We start from the raw sequence: 17,774 nt of genomic DNA, 5'->3' as shown, positions 1-17,774 counted from the left end.
GCCGCCTGGAACACCTCAGCGTAATGGTGTGTCCGAACGTCGTAATCGCACTCTATTAGATATGGTGCGATATATGATGTCTCTTACCGATTTACCGCTATCTTTTTGGGGCTATGCTTTAGAGACTACCACATTCACTTTAAATATGGCTCCGTCGAAATCCGCTGAGACGACACCGTATGAATTATGGTTTGGAAGAAACCTAAGCTGTCGTTTCTAAAAGTTTGGGGATGCGATGCTTATGTCAAGAAACTTCAACCTAAAAAGCTCGAACCCAAGTCGGAAAAATGCGTCTTCATAGGATACCCTAAAGAAACTATTGGGTATACCTTCTACCTCAGATCCGAAGGCAAGATCTTTGTTGCCAAGAATGGATCCTTTCTAGAGAAAGAGTTTCTCTCGAAAGAAGTAAGTGGGAGGAAAGTAGAACTTGATGAAGTATTACCTCTTGAACCGGAAAAGGCGCAACTCAAGAAAATGTTCCTGAGGTGCCTGCACCGACTAGAGAGGAAGTTAATGATGATGATCCAGATACTTCTGATCAAGCTCCTACTGAAATTCGTAGGTCCACAAGGACACGTTCTGCACCAGAGTGGTACGGAAACCCTGTCTTGGAAATCATGTTGTTAGACAACGGTGAACCTTCGAACTATGAAGAAGCGATGGCGGGCCCGGATTCCGACAAATGGCTGGAAGCCATGAAATCCGAGATAGGATCCATGTATAAAAACGAAGTATGGACTTTGACTGACTTGCCCGTTGAGCCGCGAGCCATAGAAAATAAATGGATCTTTAAGAAGAAGACAGACGCGGATGGTAATGTGACCATCTATAAAGCTCGGCTTGTCGCTAAGGGTTATCGACAAGTTCAAGGGGTTGACTACGATGAGACTTTCTCACCGGTAGCGAAGCTAAAGTCCATCCGAATCATGTTAGCAATTGCCGCACTCTACGATTATGAGATATGGCAAATGGACGTCAAAACGGCATTCCTTAATGGTTTCCTTAAGGAAGAATTGTATATGATGCAGCCGGAAGGTTTTGTCGATCCTAAGAATGCTAACAAGGTGTGCAAGCTCCAACGCTCGGTTTATGGGCTGGTGCGAGCATCTCCGAGTTGGAATATTCGCTTTGATGAGATGATCAAGGCGTTTGGGTTTACGCAGACTTATGGAGAAGCCTGCGTTTGCAAGAAAGTGAGTGGGAGCTCTGTAGCATTTCTCATATTATATGTAGATGACATACTTTTGATGGGAAATGATATAGAACTTTTGGACAACATTAAGGCCTACTTGAATAAGAGTTTTTCAATGAAGGACCTTGGAGAAGCTGCTTATATATTAGGCATCAAGATCTATAGAGATAGATCAAGACGCCTCATAGGTCTTTCACAAAGCACATACCTTGATAAGATATTGAAGAAGTTCAATATGGATAAGTCTAAGAAGGGGTTCTTGCCTGTGTTGCAAGGTGTGAAATTGAGCTCAGCTCAATGTCCGACCACGGCAGAAGATATAGAAGAGATGAGTGTCATCCCCTATGCCTCAGCCATAGGTTCTATTATGTATGCCATGCTGTGTACCAGACCTGATGTAAACCTTGCCGTAAGTTTGGTAGGAAGGTACCAAAGTAATCCCGGCAAGGAACACTGGACAGCGGTCAAGAATATCCTGAAGTACCTGAGAAGGACTAAGGAAATGTTTCTCGTTTATGGAGGTGACGAAGAGCTCGTCGTAAAAGCTTACGTCGACGCTAGCTTCGACACAGATCTGGATGACTCTAAGTCACAAACCGGATACGTGTATATTTTGAATGGTGGGGCAGTAAGCTGGTGCAGTTGCAAGCAGAGCGTCGTGGCGGGATCTACATGTGAAGCGGAGTACATGGCAGCCTCGGAGGCAGCGCATGAAGCAATTTGGGTGAAGGAGTTCATCACCGACCTAGGAGTCATACCCAATGCGTCGGGGCCAATCAAGCTCTTCTGTGACAACACTGGAGCTATTACACTTGCCAAGGAGCCCAGGTTTCACAAGAAGACAAGGCACATCAAGCGTCGCTTCAACTCCATTCGTGAAAATGTTCAAGATGGAGACATAGATATTTGTAAAGTACATACGGACCTGAATGTAGCAGATCCGTTGACTAAACCTCTCCCTAGAGCAAAACATGATCAACACCAGTATTCCATGGGTGTTCGATTCATCACAATGTAACTAGATTATTGACTCTAGTGCAAGTGGGAGACTGTTGGAAATATGCCCTAGAGGCAATAATAAAAGCATTATTATTATATTTCCTTGTTCATGATAATTGTCTTCTATTCATGCTATAATTGTGTTATCCGGAAATCGTAATACATGTGTGAATAAATAGACACCAACATGTCCCTAGTAAGCCTCTAGTTGACTAGCTCGTTGATCAACAGATAGTCATGGTTTCCTGACTATGGACATTGGATGTCGTTGACAACGAGATCACATCATTAGGAGAATGATGTGATGGACAAGACCCAATCCTAAACATAGCACAAGATCGTATAGTTCGTTTGCTAGAGTTTTCCAATGTCAAGTATCTTTTCCTTAGACCATGAGATCGTGTAACTCCCGGATACTGTAGGAGTGCTTTGGGTATACCAAACGTCACAACGTAACTGGGTGACTATAAAGGTATACTACGGGTATCTCCGAAAGTGTCTGTTGGGTTGACACGGATCAAGACTGGGATTTGTCACTCCGTATGACGGAGAGGTATCACTGGGCCCACTCGGTAATGCATCATCATTATGAGCTCAAAGTGACCAAGTGTATGGTCACGGGATCATGCATTACGGTACGAGTAAAGTGACTTGCCGGTAACGAGATTGAACGAGGTATTGGGATACCGACGATCGAATCTCGGGCAAGTAACATACCGATTGACGAAGGGAATTGTATACGGGGTTGCTTGAATCCTCGACATCCTGGTTCATCCGATGAGATCATCGAGGAGCATGTGGGAGCCAATATGGGTATCCAGATCCCGTTGTTGGTTATTGACCGGAGAGCGATCTCGGTCATGTCTACATGTCTCCCGAACCCGTAGGGTCTACACACTTAAGGTTCGGTGACGCTAGGGTTGTAGGGATATGTATATGCAGTAACCCGAATGTTGTTCGGAGTGCCGGATGAGATACCGGACGTCACGAGGAGTTCCGGAATGGTCTGGAGGTAAAGAATTATATATGGGAAGTGCTATTTCGGCCATCGGGACAAGTTTCGGGGTCACCGGTATTGTACCGGGACCACCGGAAGGGTCCCGGGGGTCCACCGGGTGGGGCCACCTATCCCGGAGGGCCCCATGGGCTGAAGTGGGAAGGGATCCAGCCCAAAGTGGGCTGGGGCGCCACTTCCCCTAGGGCCCATGCGCCTAGGGTGGGGGAAACCCTAAAGGGGGCGCCCCCTTGCTTGGGGGGCAAGCCCCCCACCCCTTGGCCGCCGCCGCCCTAGGAGATTGCATCTCCTAGGGCAGGCGCCCCCCCCTAGGCCCCATATATATAGTGGGGGGAGGGAGGGCCTCTCCCCTACGCCATTGGTGCCTCCCTCTCCCTCTCTAACACCTCCTCCTTCTCCATAGAGCTTGGCGAAGCCCTGCCGGAGTACCGCAGCTCCATCACCACCACGCCGTCGTGCTGCTGCTGGAGCCATCTTCCTCAACCTCTCCAGAATTCTCCGTCTTCAGGGATCACGTGGTCAAGAAAGAATGCCAATTCCTCTTGAATTGCTCGCATGCGAGCTGGTGCTAGGAGTTCATCCCGCTTCCGAAACATCTAATTTGAAGAAGGGGGTCAATACATATATATATATATGAATGAAAACTCAACACAAATGATGGTAATAAAATAAAATTGTGAATGTTGTTATTTACGTACTTCATATTGTTCGTTAGAGTACCCGCCCCGCTCACAGGTCGTGTGGCGGATGGACTCGCAGATGTAGTATCCACAGAAATCATTCCCTTGTTCCTGCCACAACCACTTTACAAGAAATAGAGGTCAATCAAACTGATAAGCAAGAATGCTAAATGGTATTGATGAAACTAGCGCTTGAATCACTAGGAGATGCGCGGAACATGCTACTATAGTACTTACTTTCGGGTGTCTAAATTCCAGCTCCTTCGGCAGTCCCGGAACTTTTTGGTGAATTTTCTCCAAACCCTGCCGGACAAAGAAAACAATTACTTGATATCAGGAAATGAACAAAGTTGCTGATATGGTGGATAATGATCGATTTAACTTACTTCTTGAGGATTTCAGTCATGTCTGCATAGTCCTGGGGATCTTTTCGTTTTGAGTCTAAGACGGTTACTAGTCCCTGCTCAAGCTTAATCTCTAGGAGAATATAGTGGAAACTGCACACGCATGCATAACTCATGAATTACATTACTATAACCTTGACTAATATATAAGGGAAACCGAATACGCACAAGACAGTAACACTCACTTGAAGTTGTAAGGAAAGAGTATTATATCTTTGTTTTGATTTATTACGAACGATTGTAGCAAGTTGGCCTCGGTAGCTGCGGCATGAAGTTTAACCTGAGTTGCATCTATGAGATATGTGTTAATGAACCCAATATCACCGACTTGTCTTTTCTTCAATTCGACGATCTTCAATCTGCATAATATAGTGAGGATGATTATAAATACATGCAATGAAAGAGCTAAGCTATATAGAGAAACTTAATGACAGAAGTAGTACTACTTACAGACAGTAGCAGGCGACCGTTGTTTTATCGAGGGCCAATTGATTGAAAAACTGATAGAACTCCTCAAATGGAACAGGCAACAGATCAATTCCAACGAGGTCATGCTCCTTTTTAACTTTCACATACAAAGTACTCCTCCCCCCAGAGTCTCTGCAGATTTTCAAGTACCAATCATGCAATCTTCGCATCATCGTTGATAGAGATCTTTCATCTTTGACGAGAGGCTTCCCGTACTCGTATCTTTGTATCTGCATCCATGGGTTCATAATGTACTTCGTCGGGCAGGTAATCTGCAAGATTGCTATAACCGGGCACCATCCTCGGATCATTATCGACGTTGTGGCTAGGCACCTTGAGCGGGGGGCACGATTGCTTCTCTTGTTCGCCGAGCTGGGCAATTTGTTTCCCAGCTCGTCGTTCTTTCAGCCTTTGATCACTCGACAGTACTTCCCGACCTCTCCGCTTCGGCAAATTCCTTTCCAATAATGCGCTCATAGTTTCCTTTCGGCGGATCAGACTTCGGTGGTTTTGTCAGGGCAGCCAGAGTGCGCTTCACTTTCACCCATCTACCTTCTCCTCCGGAGGTGGATGTTTCTTTGCTTTCACCCCTTCAAAGAATTTCCTCACTTCTTCTCGCGCGATCTGTTCTCCTCCTGGGTCCTCTCGTATGGTAACTTCTCTGGAGTCTTCAGAGAAGGACCGAATCTGTATGTCCTCCCGCCTCTGGTTGTACTGCTAGACGCCGACCGAGCAGACGAAGCGGTTGTCTTCTTTACTTGCTTAAGAGGCGAGGATAAGGACTACGACCCGCCGGAGCAGCTGGAGCGCGGCAGGTCTCTCCGCCCTTGCTGACGAGGCGGAGAAGGAGGAGGCTGGCTGCTCGGGCGCGTCGGCGCAGGCGGAGGAGGCGGAGTGCCGCCACGCGCCGGAGAAGGAGCCGGCCGAGGGCCCTGATCGTCACTCCCGGAGGAGGAGGCGGTGGAGGAGGTGGAGTGCCCTGACTCGCCGGAGGAGGAGGAGGAGGCGGGAGGCGTCCAGTTCGGAAGGTTGATGAGCTCCTTCCGCCATAGGCATGGAGTCTTCAGAGCAGACCCCAGCCGAGTCTCCCCTTCACCGGTAGGGTGGTCAAGCTGGGGGTCCTCAAATCCCTCCGTTATTTCATCCACCATCACCCTAGCATATCCTTCTGGAATCGGCATGCAGTGAAAAGTTGCGCCGGGTTCAGTAGGATAAACAGAGCCAACAGCCGCCTTGACCTTCAAATTCATCCATTGCGTCATAAGGTGGCAATTTTGAGACTCTGTTATAGCATCCACAGGATAGCTGGCAGGAGCCGTCAAGGCATGCTCCGGCTTAAGCCGCTCGGTGGAAGCCATGCTGCTTCTGCGCTGAGATGGCGGGGTAGCTTCGGGGGAGGCTTCGGCAGTACGTTTGCTGCGATTTGCTTCTCGTTCCTCTATCGCTTGTACCCTTGCGTGCAGCGCCTGCAGTTCGGTCTGCTGCACTTTTTTCCTCCTCTCATGGGATTTGTAACCGCCTGCGTCCGGAAACCCACCTTCCACGGAACGGAGCCTGGCGTGCCTCGTGTCCGTCCAGGGTGCTCAGGATTCCCGAGGGCCATTGTGAGCTCGTCGTGCTCTCTGTCTGGAAAGAACGTCCCTTCCTGCGCTGCTTCGATATACTGCTTAAGCTTACTGACTGGTATGTCCATTTGTTCGTTCGTCCAAATGCACTTCCCTGTTTCAGGGTCCAAGGTTCCGCCCCCGAAGAACCAAGTCCGGCAACGGTCTGGCCAGTTTTGTCTCTGGTTCGATCCCTTTATGAACCAGATCATTCTCAACCTTGGACCACTTAGGCCGGGCTACGAGGTAGCACCTGACCCCGTGCGATGGTGAAGCTTCTTCTTCGCAGCATTTTGCTTGTTTGTCGCCAAGTCTTCTTACTCTTTTCTGATGTCTTGTGGGCCACAAATGCGGGCCAAGTGATCTCTGATCTTCATATCTGCCCTTGAATTCTGGTGTCTCATTATTTTCGACAAACTTATTATTCAGCTCTTTCTTCCACCTCCTGAATAGTTCTGCCATCCTCTTCAGAGCAAAAGACTTGATTAATTTCTCTTTAACTGGGTTCTCTGGATTATCCTCTGGCGGTAGGGTGAAATTTGACTTCAGCTCAGTCCAAAGATCATTTTTCTGCATATCATTGACATAAGACACCTCAGGGTCTTCTGTAGCCAGCTTAAACCATTGCTGGATGCTTATCGGGATCTTGTCCCTAACCAGAACCCCGCACTGAGCAACAAATGCGCTCTTTGTCCGGAGGGGTTCAATAGGTTGGCCGTCGGGCGCGATTGCTATGATCTCAAACTTTTCATCCGAGCTCAACTTTTTCTTCGGGCCTCGTCTCTTTACCGAAGTTGTGCTCGATCCGGAGGGCTAGAAAAAAGAACAAAGACTTAATTAATATGTGTACATACCAAAACAATGAATGCATCAATCAGCTAGTCAGCACAGGCTTAACTAATATATATACCGGGCCGGACTCGGTTCGGTCACCGGAGCCGTCATCACGGTCTCCTTCTTGCACCGGCATTGGGTCACCGGAGCCGTCCTCATGTTCTTCTTCTTGCACCGGCATTAGGTCACCGTAGCCACCTTGTTCACCCTCTCCTTCCAGACCATCGGTTTCGTTGAGAAACAACGAGATGGCATCACTTCCTTCTGCGATTATGTCCCTCAAAAATGCTTCTTTAGCTTCGTCTAGGGCGGTGTCCATAGTTTCTACAAATATTTACAACATGGCAATTATTATTCAAACATGACAGATGGCAATTATTATTCAAACATGACAGATGGATATATTAGTGCCAAACGTAGAACTAGCTACCTAATCATAGTAAGCTATCGGGAGGGGGTATATATCGACAACGACGACACTACATCTATGTCCCTCGACGACCCTCGTTCCCGATAAAAAAAAGAGGAAGAAGAAAAAAAAAGAGTAGAAGAAAGAATAGAGGAGTTCTTCTCCTCTATTCTTTCTTCTCCTCTTTTTTTCTTCTTCCTCTTATTTTTTTATCCTCTTCTTCCTCTCATGTTCGAGAGGATCGCCGAGGGGTCGGGAGGTTGCCTAGTGTCAAAGGATTCAACAAAACCATGTCTTCATCATTAGGCAAAAGTAACATGTGCATGATGGTACGAAGCTCTTCAAAGTTGTTCTGGAACGGAGTCCCAGATAGGATAATTCGCTTTTTGGTACAAAGTTCAGAAAGAGCCTTCCGAATATCGCTATTTGGAAGGCCTTTGCTGAATTCGTACCAAAAGGCGGATTATTCTATCCGGGACTCCATTCCAGAATAATTTTACAGAACTTCGTACCAACATGCCCTGGTTACTTCCGGCTAATGATGAAGGCATGGACTTCTTCAATACTTTGACACTAGGAAACCTCTCTCGACCCCTCGAACCCTCGACGACCCTGGAACCCTAGACCCCTAGACGACCCTCTTCTTCCTCTCATGTTTGAGAGGATCGCCGAGGGGTCGGGAGGTTGCCTAGTGTCAAAGGATTCAACAAAACCATGTCTTCATCATTAGGCGAAAGTAACATGTGCATGATGGTACGAAGCTCTTCAAAGTTGTTCTGGAACGGAGTCCCAGATAGGATAATTCGCTTTTTGGTACAAAGTTCAGAAAGAGCCTTCCGAATATCGCTATTTGGAAGGCCTTTGCTGAATTCGTACCAAAAGGCGGATTATTCTATCCGGGACTCCATTCCAGAACAATTTTGCAGAACTTCGTACCAACATGCCCTGGTTACTTCCGGCTAATGATGAAGGCATGGATTTCTTCAATACTTTGACACTAGGAAACCTCTCTCGACCCCTCGGCGATCCTCGACCCCTCGAACCCTCGAACCCCCGATAAAAATTAAGAAGAAGAAGAAGAAGAAGAAGAAGAAGAAAGAGGAGAAGAAGAAAGGAATAGCTAGAGGAGAAGAAGAACTGACAAAGTCTTCTCCTCTATTCCTTCTTCTTCTCCTCTTTTTTTCTTCTTCTTCCTCTTTTTTTCCTTTTCTTTTTTTTCTCCTCTTCTTCCTCTTCTCTTCTTCTCCTTCTTCGGGTAAGCCCTAGTTTCCCGACCCTCGACCGCTCGACGACACTCTCGACATGCCCTCATTCCCGATAAAAAAAGGAGAAGAAGAAAAAAGAAGAGAAGAAAGAACAGAGGAGAAGAACTTCTTCTCCTCTTTTTATTCGTCTTCTTCCTCTTCTTTTTTTCCTCTTCTTCCTCTCCTCTTCTTCTCCCTCTTCCCCGCCTCTCTCATGAATGTTCGCCGTCCCCCCCCCTCGACCCCTCGACGACCCTCGTTCCCGATAAAAAAATAAGAGGAAGAAGAAGAAAAAAGAAGAGAAGAAAGAATAGAGGGGATCTTTTTTTATCCTCTTCTTCCTCTCCTCTTCTTCCCCTTCTTCTCCGCCTCTCTCATGAATAGAGGTTAACATCATTTGATCATCTATCATCTATGAACAAAAAATTCATCATTTGATCATCTATCATCTATGAACAAATATATTCCTAGATACATAAAAAATTTCTACAAATGAAAATAACCTAAAAAAATCATATGATCATCTATGAACAAAAAAAACATCATTTGATCATCTATCATCTATGAACGAAAAAATCATCATTTGATCATCTATCATCTATGAACAAAAATATGCATCATTTGATCATCTATCATCTATGAACAAAAATATTCCTAGATACATAAAAAATTTCTACAAATGAAAATAACCTAAAAAAAATCATATGATCATCTATGAACAAAAAAAACATCATTTGATCATCTATCATCTATGAACAAAAAAAACATCATTTGATCATCTATGAACAAAAAAACATCATTTGATCATCTATCATCTATGAACAAAAAAATTTGCAATGGGAGGGCGCCGGCGGCCGGACCAAGCTAAGGAGAGGTCGGCGGTGAGGATGGCGTCGGGGCAGGGGCGCGGGCGACGGCGAGGGCGGGCCGGGGTGGCGCGCGGGCGACGGCGACGGGGGCGGGTCGGGCGGCGCGCGTCGGGGCAGGGGCCCGGGCGACGGCGAGGGCGCGGGCGACGACGAGCACGGGCGAGGCGACGACGACGGCGGGGCAGCCTGGCGGCGTCGGCGTCGGGGCGGCAACTGCGAGAGACGAGAGTGAAAATTTCCAGAGTGTGAACTTATATAGCAAAGCCTTTAGTCCCGGTTCGTGGCACAACCCGGGACTAAAGGTAGGCATTAGTCCCGGTTGGTGCCACGAACGGGGACCAAAGGCCAATTTTCGGCAGCCCAAAGGGCGGGAAGCGAAGGCCATTGGTCCCGGTTGGTGGCACCAACCGGGACTAAAGGGGGGCATTGGTCACGGTTGGTGCCACGAACCGTGACCAATGCACCCTTTAGTCCCGGTTGGTGCCACCAACCGGGACCAATGCCCTTGTGCGCCCCGCGCCCAAAAGTTTAGTCCCACATCGCTAGCTGAAGGGCGCCGACACTGGTTTATAAGCGCTGCTGTGCCTCCCCATTCGAGCACCTCTCTAATGCAGGCTTTCGGGCCTAAACTTGCTACTGCCTGTGGGCCTATTGGGCCTCTGCGGGCCTGAATCCTGGCCCATGTAGGGTTTCTAGTCGTATTCAGGCCGTGGAGGCCCAGTAGGTGGCATTTTTTTTGGTTTTTTCTTTTTTATTTCTACATTTTTTTGGTTTTTTATTTTTTTATTTCTACTTAAAACTAAATACTTACAGTTTCTTAGTGATTTCTTTTTGCTTTTAGGTCACAAAAATTATAAACTTTCTGTTAGTGCCATTAGTTTTAAATTTTGAATAGTTTAAATTTGAATTTTTAAAAATTTGTGTGAATCACTACTTTATGAATAACTTTACTATAAAAATAGAATTTTTTTTCTATTTATTTTTTATTTATACTTACAACTAAATACTTATAGTTTTTTAGTGATTTCTTTTTGATTTTAGGTCACAAAAATTATAAACTTTCTGTTAGTGCCATTAGTTTTAAAATTTTAAATAGTTTAAATTGGAATTTTATAAAATTTGTGTGAATCAGTAGTTTATGAATAACTTTACTATAAAAATAGAATTTTTTTTCTTCTTTGCTATTTATTTTTTATTTATACTTACAATTAAATACTTATAGTTTGATTTTAGGTCACAAAAATTATATTCTTTTTGCTATTGAAGAATATTATAGTTTTATTTTAGTTGATCATAACATAATATTTTAATTGATTGTTTTTATTTTCATAAAAGTTTTGTAGTTCATTCTGTTTGCTATTAATTCATTCTTTGAGCTAAATGACTCTGAAATTGGAAAGCATTTCAAAATGAACTCTGAAAAGATTGAAAGTTGGCATGGTATCATCATTTCACCCACATAGCATGTTCCAAAAAGTAGAGAGGGTTACGACAAAAACTTGATGCACTTCGTGTACAAAATGGACAATCACTTTCGAAGTATCAAAGTTTCGAACCATAAGACATGAAAGCATTTCAAATGAACTCTGAAAAAGTTGAAAGTTGGGATGGTATCATAATTTCACCCACATAGCATTTGCTTATTGCGGGAGAAAGTCTTCACTTTTTCTTCGCTTGTGTCATTTCTTTATTGCGCCGTAACCATGGATAATCTTCATTGTTTATCAGGATGCTTGGGTCAGCCTTGACATTGAAGGGAGGAATTTCATGAAACTTTTCATAATCTTTAGACATGTCTGTCTTGCCGTCCACTCCCAGGATGTCCCTTTTTCCTGAGAGAACTATGTGGCGCTTTGGCTCATCGTATGATGTATTCGCTTCCTTATCTTTTCTTTTTCTCGGTTTGGTAGACATGTCCTTCACATAGATAACCTGTGCCACATCATTGGCTAGGACGAACGGTTCGTCAGTGTACCCAAGATTTTTCAGATCCACTGTTGTCATTCCGTACTGTGGGTCTACCTGTACCCCGCCGCCTAACAGATTGATCCATTTGCACTTAAACAAAGGGACCTTAAAATCAGGTCCATAGTCAAGTTCCCATATGTCCACTATGTAACCATAATATGTGTCCTTTCCGCTCTCGGTTGTTGCATCAAAGCGGACACCGCTGTTTTGGTTGGTGCTCTTTTGATCTTGGGCGATTGTGTAAAATGTATTCCCATTTATCTCGTATCCTTTGTAAGTCAATACAGTCAAAGATGGTCCCCTGGACAACAAGTACAACTCATCACAAACAGTGTTGTCACCTCTGAGACGTGTTTCCAACCAACTACTGAAAGTCCTGATGTGTTCATATGTAATCCAGTCATCGCATTGCTCCGGGTGTTTGGAGCGCAGACTGTTCTTGTGTTCATCGACATACGGGGTCACCAAGGTAGAGTTCTGTAGAACTGTGTAGTGTGCTTGAGACCAAGAATATCCGTCCCTGCATATTATTGAGTCTCTTCCAAGAGTGCCTTTTCCAGTCAGTCTCCCCTCATACCGGGATTTAGGGAGACCTATCTTGTTAAGGCCAGGAATGAAGTCAACACAAAACCCAATAACATCCTCTGTTTGATGGCCCATGGAGATGCTTCCTTCTGGCCTAGCGCGGTTACGGACACAGTTCTTTAGGACTCCCATGAACCTCTCAAAGGGAAACATATTGTGTAGAAATACGGGCCCCAGGATGACAATCTCGTCGACTAGATGAACTAGGACGTGCGTCATGATATTGAAGAAGGATGGTGGGAACACCAGCTCGAAACTGACAAGACATTGCGCCACATCACTCCTTAGCCTTGGTACGATTTCTGGATCGATCACCTTCTGAGAGATTGCATTGAGGAATGCACATAGCTTCACAATGGCTAATCGGACGTTTTCCGGTAGAAGCCCCCTCAATGCAACCGGAAGCAGTTGCGTCATAATCACGTGGCAGTCATGAGACTTTAGGTTCTGAAACTTTTCTCTGGCATATTTATTATTCCCTTTATATTCGACGAGAAGCCAGTCGTGACCTTCATACTGAGCAGGCATTCAAAGAAGATTTCTTTCTCTTCTTTCGTAAGAGCGTAGCTGGCAGGACCTTTATACTGCTTCGGAGGCATGCCGTCTTTTTCGTGCAAACGTTGCAGGTCCTCCCGTGCCTCAGGTGTATCTTTTGTCTTCCCATACACGCCCAAGAAGCCTAGCAGGTTCACGCAAAGGTTCTTCGTCACGTGCATCACGTCGATTGAGGAGCAGACCTCTAGGTCTTTCCAGTAGGGTAGGTCCCAAAATATAGATTTCTTCTTCCACATGGGTGCGTGTCCCTCAGCGTCATTCGGAACAGCTAGTCCACCGGGACCCTTTCCAAAGATTACGTAGTGTAAATCATTGACCATAGCAAGCACGTGATCACCGGTGCGCATGGCGGGCTTCTTCCGGTGATCTGCCTCGCCTTTGAAATGCTTGCCTTTCTTTCGACATTGATGGTTGGTCGGAAGAAATCGACGATGGCCCAGGTACACATTCTTCCTACATTTTTCCAGGTATATACTTTCAGTGTCATCTAAACAGTGCGTGCATGCGTGGTATCCTTTGTTTGTCTGTCCTAAAAGGTTACTGAGAGCGGGCCAATCGTTGATGGTCACGAACAGCAACGCCTTAAGGTTAAATTCCTCCTATCTGTGCTCATCCCACGTACGTACACCGTTTCCATTCCACAGCTGTAAAAGTTCTTCAACTAATGGCCTTAGGTACACATCAATTTCGTTGCCGGGTTGCTTAGGGCCTTGGATGAGAACTGGCATCATAATGAACTTCCGCTTCATGCACATCCAAGGAGGAAGGTTATACATACATAGAGTCACGGGCCAGGTGCTGTGATTGCTGCTCTGCTCCCCGAAAGGATTAATGCCATCCGCGCTTAAAGCAAACCATACATTCCTTGGGTCCTTTGCAAACTCATCCCAGTACTTTCTCTCGATTTTTCTCCACTGCGACCCGTCAGCGGGTGCTCTCAACTTCCCATCTTTCTTTCGGTTCTGACTGTGCCATCGCATCAACTTGGCATGCTCTTAGTTTCTGAACAGACGTTTCAACCGTGGTATTATAGGAGCATACCACATCACCTTCGCAGGAACCCTCTTCCTGAGGGGCTCACCATCAACATCACCAGGGTCATCTCGTCTGATCTTATACCGCAACGCACCGCATACCGGGCATGCGTTCAGATCCTTGTATGCACCGCGGTAGAGGATGCAGTCATTAGGGCATGCATGTATCTTCTCCACCTCCAATCCTAGAGGGCATACGACCTTCTTTGCTGCGTATGTACTGTCGGGCAATTCGTTATCCTTTGGAAGCTTCTTCTTCAATATTTTCAGTAGCTTCTCAAATCCTTTGTCAGCCACAGCATTCTCTGCCTTCCACTGCAGCAATTCCAGTACGGTACCGAGCTTTGTGTTGCCATCTTCGCAATTGGGGTATAACCCTTTTTTGTGATCCTCTAACATGCGATCGAACTTCAGCTTCTCCTTTTGACTAATGCATTGCGTCCTTGCATCGACAATGACCCGGCGGAGATCATCATCATCGGGCACATCGTCTGGTTCCTCTTGATCTTCAGCAGCTTCACCCGTGGTAGCATCATTGGGCACATCGTCTGGTTCCTCTTGATCTTCACTAGCTCCCCCCGTTGCAGCATCACCGTATTCAGGGGGCACATAGTTGTCATCGTACTCTTCTTCTTCACCGTCTTCCATCATAACCCCTATTTCTCCGTGCCTCGTCCAAACATTATAGTGTGGCATGAAACCCTTGTAAAGCAGGTGGGAGTGAAGGATTTTCCGGTTAGAGTAAGACCTCGTATTCCCACATTCAGTGCATAGACAACACATAAAACCATTCTGCTTGTTTGCCTCAGCCGCATCGAGAAACTCATGCACGCCCTTAATGTACTCGCGGGTGTGTCTGTCACCATACGTCCATTGCCGGTTCATCTGCGTGCATTATATATAATTAAGTGTCCAAATTAATAGAAGTTCATCATCACATTAAAACCAAAGTGCATACATAGTTCTCATCTAATAACATATAGATCTCCAGAGCATCTAATTAATTAAACCATACATTGAAACTATGTAAAGCATTTCAATGCGAAAACAAATGCGATCATAATCGCAACCAAGGTAACAATTGATCCAACGGCATAATGATACCAAGCCTCGGTATGAATGGCATATTTTCTAATCTTTCTAATCTTCAAGCACATTGCATCCATCTTGATCTTGTGATCATCGACGACATCCGCAACATGCAACTCCAATATCATCTTCTCCTCCTCAATTTTTTTATTTTTTCCTTCAACAAATTGTTTTCTTCTTCAACTAAATTTAACCTCTCGACAATAGGGTCGGTTGGCATTTCCGATTCACATACATCCTAGATAAATAAAATCTATGTCACGTTGGTTGGCATAATTTTCATAAACAATAAATGAACCAATAGTTATAAAGATAATATACATACCAAATCCGAATCATAGACAGGACGAGGGCCGACGGGGGCGGATACCAAAACCATCGCACTATATAAGATGCAATAATAAATGTAAGAAAATGATACAAGTATCTATCTAAACATACAAGTAAGAATATTTTTCCTTTCAGAAAGAAGATAAGAATAAGAGGCTCACCACGGTGGTGTCGGTGATGAGATCGGCGCGGGTGATCGACGGCGGTGAAGACGGGGACGAGGCGTGACGGACCGCTAAATCTAGACAAATCTCGAGGAAAATGGAGCTTGGAGGTCGAGCTTCAAGAGGAGAAAGCTTAAGTAGTGTGGCTCGGGCATTCCATCGAACACCTCATGTGCATAGGAGGTGAGCTAGAGCACCACAAAGCCCTCTCCCCCTCGGCCAGAAAAAACAGAGCACTGTGCTCTACTCTTGCGCGAGGGGGTATATGTTGGAAATATGCCCTAGAGGCAATAATAAAAGCATTATTATTATATTTCCTTATTCATGATAATTGTCTTTATTCATGCTATAATTGTGTTATCCGGAAATCGTAATACATGTGTGAATAACAGACACCAACATGTCCCTAGTAAGCCTCTAGTTGACTAGCTCGTTGATCAACAGATAGTCATGGTTTCCTGACTATGGACATTGGATGTCATTGATAACGAGATCACATCATTAGGAGAATGATGTGATGGACAAGACCCAATCCTAAACATAGCACAAGATCGTATAGTTCGTTTGCTAGAGTTTTTCCAATGTCAAGTATCTTTTCCTTAGACCATGAGATCGTGTAACTCCCGGATACCGTAGGAGTGCTTTGGGTATACCAAACGTCACAAGGTAACTGGGTGACTATAAAGGTAGACTACGGGTATCTCCGAAAGTGTCTGTTGGGTTGACACGGATCAAGACTGGGATTTGTCACTCCGTATGACGGAGAGGTATCACCGGGCCCACTCGGTAATGCATCATCATAATGAGCTCAAAGTGACCAAGTGTCTGGTCACGGGATCATGCATTACGGTACGAGTAAAGTGACTTGCCCGTAACGAGATTGAACGAGGTATTGGGATACCGACGATCGAATCTCGGGCAAGTAACATATCGATTGACAAAGGGAATTGCATACGGGGTTGATTGAATCCTCGACATCGTGGTTCATCCGATGAGATCATCGTGGAGCATGTGGGAGCCAACATGGGTATCCAGATCCCGCTGTTGGTTATTGACCGGAGAGTCGTCTCGGTCATGTCTGCTTGTCTCCCGAACCCGTAGGGTCTACACACTTAAGGTTCGGTGACGCTACGGTTGTGAAGATATGTATATGCAGTAACCCGATGTTGTTTGGAGTCCCGGATGAGATCCCGGACGTCACGAGGAGTTCCGGAATGGTCCGGGGGTAAAGAATTATATATAGGAAGTGCTGTTTCGGCCATCGGGACAAGTTTCGGGGATATCGGTATTGTACCGGGACCACCGGAGGGGTCCCAGGGGCCCACCGGGTGGGGCCACCTGTCCCGGGGGGCCACATGGGCTGTAGGGGGTGCGCCTTGGCCTAGATGGGCCAAGGGCACCGGCCCCAAAAGCCCATGCGCCTAGGGTTCCACTTAAGGGAAGAGTCCCAATGGTGGAAGGCACCTCTAGGTGCCTTGGGGGGGGGGGGAGGGAAACCTCCCCTTGGCTGCCGCACCTAGGAGATTGGATCTCCTAGGCTGGCGCACGACCCCCCATGGCCCTCCTATATATAGTGGGGGAGAGGAGGGACTTGATACACCAGCCCCTGGCGCCTCCCTCTCTCCCCGTTACGTCTCTCTCTCGTAGTATAGGCGAAGCCCTGCTACTGTGACGCCCTGCATCCACCATCACGCCGTCGTGATGCTGGATCTTCATCAACCTCTCCTTTCCCCTTGCTGGATCAAGAAGGAGGAGACGTCTCCCGTCCCGTACGTGTGTTGAACGCGGAGGTGCCGTCCGTTCGGCGCTTGGTCATCGGTGATTTGGATCACGTCGTGTTCGACTACATCATCACCGTTCTTTGAACGCTTTCGCACGCGATCTACAAAGGTATGTAGATGCATCCGATGACTCGTTGCTAGATGAACTCCTAGATGGATCTTGGTGAAACGAGTAGGAAAATTTTTGTTTTCTGCAACGTTCTCCAACAGTGGCATCATGAGCTAGGGCTATGCGTAGTTCTTCTTGCGCGAGTAGAACACAATTTGTTGTGGGCGTAGATTTGTCAACTTTCTTGCCGCTACTAGTCTTATCTTGCTTCAGCGGTATTGTGGGATGAAGCGGCCCGGACCAACCTTACACGTACGCTTACGTGAGACCGGTTCCACCGACTAACATGCACTAGTTGCATAAGGTGGCTGGCGGGTGTCTGTCTCTCCCACTTTAGTTGGAGCGGATTCGATGAACAGGGTCCTTATGAAGGGTAAATAGAAGTTGACAAATCACGTTGTGGCTTTAACGTAGGTAAGAAGACGTTCTTGCTAGAAC

Source organism: Triticum urartu, chromosome 2 (genome assembly GCF_003073215.2).
Source record: "Triticum urartu cultivar G1812 chromosome 2, Tu2.1, whole genome shotgun sequence".
NCBI lineage: Eukaryota > Viridiplantae > Streptophyta > Magnoliopsida > Poales > Poaceae > Triticum > Triticum urartu.
This window is presented reverse-complemented; position numbering follows the sequence as displayed.